Below are 8,419 nucleotides of genomic sequence, written 5' to 3' on the forward strand. Positions count from 1 at the left end.
CCAAGACTGTAAAGAGTCGAATTATTGGACCGATTCGATTACGCTAAATTGAAAATCATTCATTCATCATTATAACGTGCCGGCTCACATCTCGGTAAAATTGGCGAACTTCTGCTCAATCCATCGTAAAATAGCCAATTTAGACACTCAGTCATTGGCACCATTGATGTCTAATTTTCAGGACTCTAGGTATAGTTTAAACGTTGGAGCATCGCTGGACCAATTCTATCGAGTTAAGTGGAGACTGCAGAAAAAAATATAAACCAATATATTCCATCTGTTGGGTATCGTGGTAGAGGGTATTCCCCTGTCCTTATTTTCAATAAAATAACAAAAATCCATGATCTAAATTCTCAACAAAAAAAAAATCGTTCACATGGGTTCCAATATCCAAAACCTACTGCTGCAAAAGGTTGCCAACGGTTGACTTTAATCATCCATCGTTGATTAATATATTTTTCATATAATTTTCTCTATATGATTTATATTTATTTATTTATATATGTTTTTTGTTAAAAAGAAATTTTAATATAGTAGAAAGTGTATTCGCATAAATTGTAAATAAAAAAAAATAAATTTGGATCTGTTTTTGTAGAATTTACCCTGAATATATTAAAAGATAGCAATAAATAAGTGTGTAAGTATTTGGAAATGAAAACGCTTTTTATTTATAATTTCAATTTATATACAATTTTTTGCAATATATACATATGTAAACAAATATAACTTCAAAAATATATACGCATATATTTTTATATTCTTATTGATTTAAATTTTTATTAAAACATAAAAAATATATATTTTTACATATGAACTAAAAATTTATTTAAAAAAAAACATTTGTATTTTATATATATACAAAATATTTCCTTAATAGAAGGGACTCAAAATCACTGGTAATTTGTTGTATAGGAATAATGTAAAAAAATAAACATTCTTATAGAGTTTGATTATTAGGCATCTTTATGTAAAATAACTAAAATTAAAATATCATAAATTGAAGAAAATGAAGTAAAATATAAACAAATAATTTAGGTCGAAAACCTTAGTTGTCGGTACCTCTATTTTTGTATTTATATTGATAATTTATTATAATTTTAAATAAACTAATAATAATAATAATAAATAATTTATATTCAGAGTGGAATGAATTTAAATTAAATTAAATTAAATTAAATTAAATTAAATTAAATTAAATTAAATTAAATTAAATTAAATTAAATTAAATTAAATTAAATTAAATTAAATTAAATTAAATTAAATTAAATTAAATTAAATTAAATTAAATTAAATTAAATTAAATTAAATTAAATTAAATTAAATTAAATTAAATTAAATTAAATTAAATTAAATTAAATTAAATTAAATTAAATTAAATTAAATTAAATTAAATTAAATTAAATTAAATTAAATTAAATTAAATTAAATTAAATTAAATTAAATTAAATTAAATTAAATTAAATTAAATTAAATTAAATTAAATTAAATTAAATTAAATTAAATTAAATTAAATTAAATTAAATTAAATTAAATTAAATTAAATTAAATTAAATTAAATTAAATTAAATTAAATTAAATTAAATTAAATTAAATTAAATTAAATTAAATCAAATTAAATTAAGTTAAATTAAATTAAATTAAACTAAACTAAACTAAACTAAATTAAATTAAATTAAATTAAATTAAATTAAATTAAATTAAATTAAATTAAATTAAATTAAAATTAAAATTAAAATTAAAATTAAAATTAAAATTAAAATTAAAATTAAAATTAAAATTAAAATTAAAATTAAAATTAAAATTAAAATTAAAATTAAAATTAAAATTAAAATTAAAATTAAAATTAAAATTAAAATTAAAATTAAAATTAAAATTAAAATTAAAATTAAAATTAAAATTAAAATTAAAATTAAAATTAAAATTAAAATTAAAATTAAAATTAAAATTAAAATTAAAATTGAAATTAAAATTAAAATTAAAATTAAAATAAAATTAAAATTAAAATTAAAATAAAATTAAAAATAAATTAAAATTAAATTAAATCAAACAATTTTCCAAAATGAGTTTTAAAATTATTGTTTTTCCATCAATTTGTGAACATTTTTTTCGGTATACTAAAAAATAATTAAGATTGAATATTGTACAAAAATTTTTGGCTTTCGGAGAGAGAATAGAAAAAAAGAGCTGTTTTTCAAAATTTAAATCAAGCTTTTGCAATCGAATGTAAGAGATAGAGAGAGAAAAAAGAACTGCTTTTCGAAGTTGAATATAATACGATGTAGGTATGTAAATAACTATTATTTATATAAATAATTTTGCAGGAACACAAAAATGAAAACTATTTACCACATTTGTAAAAACAAAAATACCCCAAAAAATATATATACGAAAAATTTAAAAAAACCCCGAAAATATGTACCGAAAAAAATGTTTAGAGGCTTATTTTGAATTAAAATCAAACTCTACAAAAGAATATAAAATCATATGAAAAATGTTTGAATTCAAATTAGCTTCAAATTTGTTATGCTTTGAAAGCAAATTGAATTCAAATGTTTATTAAAAAAAATAATATAAAAAACGTCACTTTTTTTGTGAATTTCTATGAAATACTCAATACAATATTTTATTATTTATTATTGTGAATGTATACAAAGAAACAAAAAAATAACAAATATATACATAAAATGTATTGTATTAAATTTGAAATTGATTACAAATCCAAAAATAAAATTCAGAACTACAACAACAACAAAACCAACCAAATTAAAACTATTAATTGTAACAATTTATTGTGATAGCAAGAAAAACTCTGATGATGATAACAATTTTCGCTTAACTAAACCACAAAACTCAAAAGAAAATATATATATTATTACAAAAACAAAACAAGAGAGAATTTCAAATTTTATTCAAAACTAAAAAATATGCAACAAAAAAAAAAAAAACAAAAAAATAGAAATCAATAAAAAACCCACTTTGATGACAAATATAGAAATAGAAACACAAAAAAAACACAAAGTACAGAATTATTGAAAACATTTTAAAAAAATGTGTGTAACGGAAAAGATTGTAAACGAAAAAAACCATAAACTATTTACATTTAATTTATTTCGTTAGAAATGTAAAAACAAATACATATAAATTGAAAAACAAACAATAAAAAACACAACAAAAAATGATAAATGTGTAGAAATCCCTTACAAAGAAAAATCTGGAAAGAAATCTTTACCACAAAAAAAAAAATGACAAAAAAAATCCAACTCTATATTATTATGGTATATTATATCTATACTTAAAAATATAAATATCTATATATACATACAATATATTACCAAATGGAAATAAAATCAAACTATATATACATGCTGATAAAATATATACTTAAATCTAAAATGATGAAATCTGAAAAGAAAAACACAATAAAAATATGTAAGACACGGAGAGATGGAGAATAAAAAGAACTATAGAAAGAATAAAAGAAAAAGAGAAATCAAAAAGATATTGAATCTAAAAAACAGGCTGTGTTTTAATTTCTTTGATGGTTGATAACATACAAGGCAAATTTTCACCATTTTCTTTCTATAACTCTCGGGATGCTTTACAAATTGTCGGTTGAAAAACCTCGAGTATCTCTATGGATCAGTCACTCTCACGTTGCCAAATGTGACTGAAATCCCATCATCTCCTGTAGCGGGGTTCGAGAAGGCATTTACGGTTAACCAAAACTTACACCCTCAAAAAAAATCGCTTCTGTAACATATACCCCAAACACATTTTGCTTCAAGCATATATATATATATATTCAGGATTGGTCCAAACAAAATATTGTTTGTATTGTTCAAACATATTATGTTTCACCTTAGGGCATACACTGGTAGAAAAAAATTTTAATGAAATTTTCTTTGAGTGGATATATTTTTAAGGTGCCAATTGGTTACTTCCATTGTTTTACTTGCAGCATACTCTCTAGGTCTCTCTTTCTAAACACATATATGTTTAAAAGCTGTTTCTAAATTAATATATGTTTGCATCTAAGCATATTATATTTACAAACATTTTATGTCCCAAACATATTATGTTCTAACATATTAACATATATGTCCCAAACATGTTATGCTAGTTTATGAACATTATATGCTTGCACTTATAAATATTGTGTTAAAAAATTTGAGTTCCAAACATATAATATTTACACCCAAACATATGAAAAACAGTCTCTTTCGTCCGTGTATCTGTGCCAGTCCCGAGGTTACATTGCTTCAGATACTGCAACTATGTGTTCCGATTGTGCGTAGTCCGAATGCAAAAATGTCGTACCATTGTTGATTTGAATAATCGGAAAATTTGTCAATTGCCTTGAAAAGTATTTTTCTGGTTCTTGTCTCCTAATTAGGAAACTTTTGTCTCCAATAATCCCCAATTCTCTCTATAGGAATAAAATTTTGACAAAATTTTCTATAGAAATAAACTGTTGACAAAATTTTCTTTAGAAATAAAATTTTGACAAAATTTTCTTTAAAAATAAAATGTTGACAAGATTTTCAATAGAAATAAAATTTTGACACAATTTTCTATTGACATTAAATTTTGACAAAATTTTCTATAGAAATAAAATTTTGAAAAATTTTCTATAGAAATAAAATTTTCAAAAAAATTTCTATAGAAATAAAATTTTCAAAAAATTTTCTATAGAAATAAAATTTTAACAAAAATTTCTATAGAAATAACATTTTGACAAATTTTTTATAGAAATAAATTTTGCCAAAATAAAATAAAATGTTGACAAAATTTTCTATAGAAATAAAAATAAAATTTTGACAAAATTTTCTATAGAAATAAAATTTTGACAAAATTCTCTATAGAAATAAAATTTTGACAAAATTTTCTATAGAAATAAATTTTGACAAAAAAAAAATAAAACGTTGACAAAATTTTCGATAGAAATAAAAATAAAATTTTGATAAAATTTTCTATAGAAATAAAATTTTGACAAATTTTGTATAGAAATTAATTTTCACAAAATTTTCTATAGAAATACAAATAAAATTTTGACAAAATTTTCTATAGAAATAAATTTTGTCACAATATTCTACAGAAATAAAATTTTGACAAAATTTTCTATAGAAATAAAATTTTAACAAAATTTTCTATAAAAATAAATTTTGCCAAAATAAAATAAAATGTTAACAAAATTTTCTATAGAAATAAAAATAAAATTTTGACAAAATTTTCTATAGAAATAAAATTTTGACAAATTTTGTATAGAAATAAATTTTGACAAAATTTTCTATAGAAATAAAATTTTGACAAAAAAATTTTAACAAAATTTTCTATAAAAATAACATTTTAACAAATTTTCTATAGAAATAAATTTTGCCAAAATAAAATAAAATGTTAACAAAATTTTCTATAGAAATAAAAATAAAATTTTGACAAAATTTTCTATAGAAATAAAATTTTGACAAATTTTGTATAGAAATAAATTTTGACAAAATTTTCTATAGAAATAAAATTTTGACAAAATTTTCTATAGAAATAAATTTTGTCAAAATATTCTACAGAAATAAAATTTTGACAAAATTTTCTATAGAAATAAAATTTTCAAAAAATTTTCTATAGAAATAAAATTTTAACAAAATTTTCTATAGAGATAACATTTTGACAAATTTTCTATAGAAATAAATTTTGCCAAAATAAAATAAAATTTTGACAAAATTTTCTACAGAAATAAAATTTTGACAAAATTCTCTATAGAAATGAAATTTTGACAAAATTTTCTATAGAAATAAAATTTTGACAAATTTTCTATAGAAATAAATTTTGCCAAAAAAAAAAAAATAAAACGTTGACAAAATTTTCGATGGAAATAAAAATAAAATTATGAAAAAAATTTCTATAGAAATAAAATTTTGACAAAATTTTCTATAGAAATAAATTTTGTCAAAATATTCTTCAGAAATAAAATTTTGACAACATTTTCTATAGAAATAAAATTTTGACAAAATTTTCTATAGAAATAAAATTTTGACAAAATTTTCTATAGAAATAAAATTTTTGACAAATTTTCTATAGAAATAAATTTTAACAAAATAAAATAAAATGTTGACAAAATTTTCGATAGAAATAAAAATAAAATTTTGTCAAAATGTTCTATAGAAATAAAATTTTGACAAAATTTTCTAAAGAAATAAAATTTTCCATTCGTTTTGTTTTGTTATTGTTGGTTTTGTTCTTTAAGCATTGTTGTTGTTTTTTTTTTTGTTTCAGCTTAAAACCATATATTGACTAAACTACAAGTGTAGCTTAACCAATAGAGGAAAAGAATGTTTGTCAAATTTATTTGGGCACAGCCCTATAGACTACAAGATGGTTGGATGGACGCACGTTTCGGAATTACCACATTCCTCATCATCATCCTCTACTTGCAGCAAAACTATCAACCAATTATCAAAATAAATTCAGGCAGTTCCTTAAACCCAACAATGAACCTCACTTGAACCTTCCGAACCTGCTGCAAATAGAGGATGCTGATGAGGAATGTGGTAATTCCGAAACGTGCGTCCATCCAACCTACACTTGTAGTTTAGTCAATGTATGGTTTTAAGCTGAAATAAAAAAACAACAGAAATAAGATTTTGACAAAATTTTCTTTAGAAATAAAATTTTGACAAAATATTCTTTAGAAATAAAATGTTGACAAAATTTTCAATAGAAATAAAATTTTGACAGAATTTTCGATTGACATTAAATTTTGAAAAAAAATTTCTATAGAAATAAAATTTTGAAAAATTTTCTACTGATATTAAATTTTGACAAAATTTTCTATAGAAATAAAATTTTGACAAAATTTTCTATTGACATTAAATTTTGACAAAATTTTCTATAGAAATAAAATTTTGACAAAATTTTCTATTGACATTAAATTTTGACAAAATTTTCTATAGAAATAAAATTTTGAAAAATTTTCTATTGACATTAAATTTTGACAAAATTTTCTATAGAAATAAAATTTTGAAAAAAATTTCTATAGAAATAAAAATAAAATTTTGACAAAATTTTCTATAGAAATAAAATTTTGACAAAAATTTTTATAGAAATAAATTTTGTCAAAATATTCTATAGAAATCACAATTTTGAGAAAATTTTCTATGTCAAAATAAAATTTTGACAAAATTTTCTATAGATAAAATTTTGACAAAATTTTCTATAGAAATAAAATTTGACAAAAAATTTTCTATAGAAATCACAATTTTCAGAAAATTTTCTATAGAAATAAAATTTTGACAAAATTTTCTATAAAAAAAAAATGTTTAAAAAATTTCTATAGAAATAAAATATTAAAAAATTTTCTATAGAAATAAAATTTTTACAAAATTCTCTATAGAAATAAAATTTTGACAAAATTTTCTATAGAAATAAAATTTTGACAAATTTTCAATAGAAATAAATTTCGCCAAAATAAAATAAAATGTTGACAAAATTTTCGATAGAAATACAAATACAATTTTGACAAAATTTTCTATAGAAATAAAATTTTGACAAAATTTTTTATAGAAATAAATTTTGTCAAAATATTCTATAGAAATCACAATTTTCAGAAAATTTTCTATGTCAAAGTAAAATTTTGACAAAATTTTCTATAGAGATATAAATTTTCAAAAAATATTCTATAGAAATAAAATTTTCAAAAAAATTTCTATAGAAATGAAATTTTGACAAATTTTCTATAGAAATAAAATTTTTATTATATTTCATATTAGACCTGATACTAAAACAAAATTTTCTATAAAAATAAAATTTTAACAAATTTTCTATATAAATAAATTTTGCCAAAATAAAATAAAATGTTGACAAAATTTTCTAAAGAAATAAAAGTTTGACAAAATTCTCTATAGAAATAAAATTTTGTCAAAATATTCTACAGAAATAAAATTTTGACAAAATTTTCTATAGAAATAAAATTTTAACAAAATTTTCTATAGAAATAACATTTTGACAAATTTTCTATAGAAATAAATTTTGCCAAAATAAAATGAAATGTTGACAAAATTTCCTATAGAAATAAAATTTTGACAAATTTTGTATAGAAATAAATTTTGAGGAAGCAGTGTATTAAATAAATCAAAAATATGATTTTCAAAAAATTTTCTATGGAAACAAAATCTTCAATAGAAATAAAATGTTGACAAAATTCTCTATAGAAATACAATTTTGACAAATTTTTCTAAAGAAATATAAGTTTGACAAAATTTTCTATAGAAATAAAATTTTGGCAAAATTTTCTATACAAATAAATTTTGCCAAAATTTTTGTAGAATTTGTATAGGAATGTAGGGTATTATATTGTCGCCTCTAACTGACATTAACAATTTTTTGCGTTGGTTAGCCGTTTGACAGCAAAAATAACAACAAACAAGGT

The sequence above is a fragment of the Haematobia irritans genome, chromosome 1 (assembly GCF_050003625.1).
Source record: "Haematobia irritans isolate KBUSLIRL chromosome 1, ASM5000362v1, whole genome shotgun sequence".
NCBI lineage: Eukaryota > Metazoa > Arthropoda > Insecta > Diptera > Muscidae > Haematobia > Haematobia irritans.